General features: G+C 27.9%; 1 long non-coding RNA gene across 1 annotated transcript; it reads left to right on the top strand.

Annotated features, from left to right (window-relative positions):
- The first annotated feature begins 111 nt into the window (after nt 1-111).
- On the top strand, nt 112-1,111 carry LOC105453079. Its single transcript, XR_974819.1, has 3 exons — nt 112-361; nt 506-651; nt 1,025-1,111. It is a non-coding gene; the product is annotated as an uncharacterized LOC105453079 (long non-coding RNA).
- Nucleotides 1,112-1,149: the final 38 nt, after the last annotated feature.

Raw genomic sequence — 1,149 nt, 5'->3', positions numbered from 1 at the left:
TCCTTCTGATATCCTTTAAATTTCCCGCAATTTGCCACACGGGGCGGGGCTAAAGCCAACTTCATGTTGGATACATAACCTTATGGGTGAGAGGGGTGGTGGGACGGGGCAACTAGCGGTCCATGATTATATAGTCAAAGGACACGGTAACGTTTAATGACGCAGTAAGAAGCGACGTGATGTACGCACGATAGTTAATCGACAATAGAGAAAAATTCATTGTTTAGCGTAACACGTATTTCTGAGGAAGAGTATCGCTACGATTTTTCGAATCCTGGTGTTTCTGGTCACTGCAAATATAAGAGGAGGCGGAAGAAGGAGGCAATTAATAATACATTTTACCGACATATAAACGACAGAGGTAAGACAACTTGAAAAGTAATTACACTTGAGAGATAAAGGATATTTAAGAGATAATTTCAAAGTCGTACAAGCTGAGATAATAATTCTGTTCCATCCTATTATCGGACAATAAATTATAATTCTGTATCTCATTTTTATATAGGTGAATATTTGTTTATTAACGGTCTCATAATGTCAAAAAGGAAAAGAGGACCTTATAAAAGATATCTGCTAGACGATTCTAACGAAATTCCTGTAATAACAAAACGTTCTCGTCTAACAGCAAAAAAATGGAAAATAGTTAAACAGGTTAATTCTTATATTTTTCTTTTATAAAGAACTAATATGTAGATATTAAGATTAATAAATAAGACTAATATCAAGATTAATTTTTAAATTAGTAATAATATTAATAAATCACATTAACTATTAGCTGTAGACATCAGATATTACTTATATATTTATTACTTATTTATATTACTTTATATTAACTATACTTATTACTTTTATATATATATATATTTATTTTTTTATTACTTATATATATTATATTGATTAGATATTATGATTTATATATTATATAGATTACTTATATATATATATATATATATAAATAAATATATATACATATATATATACATATATACACAATATATATACATATACATACATATATTTATAGATGGAAAAGTTATGATGAATAGATTGATTCATATGAACAAAATGATATGACCATTGAAGGACATTCTTTCCATGAATCTTTGAAAAATGAAAATTTGAGTGAATATAGATCGGAAGAGCACACGT

This window comes from Wasmannia auropunctata, unplaced genomic scaffold (genome assembly GCF_000956235.1).
Source record: "Wasmannia auropunctata unplaced genomic scaffold, wasmannia.A_1.0 LD336022.1, whole genome shotgun sequence".
NCBI lineage: Eukaryota > Metazoa > Arthropoda > Insecta > Hymenoptera > Formicidae > Wasmannia > Wasmannia auropunctata.
The sequence above is the reverse complement of the archived record's forward strand: the minus strand, read 5'-3'. Positions and strand labels throughout refer to the sequence as shown.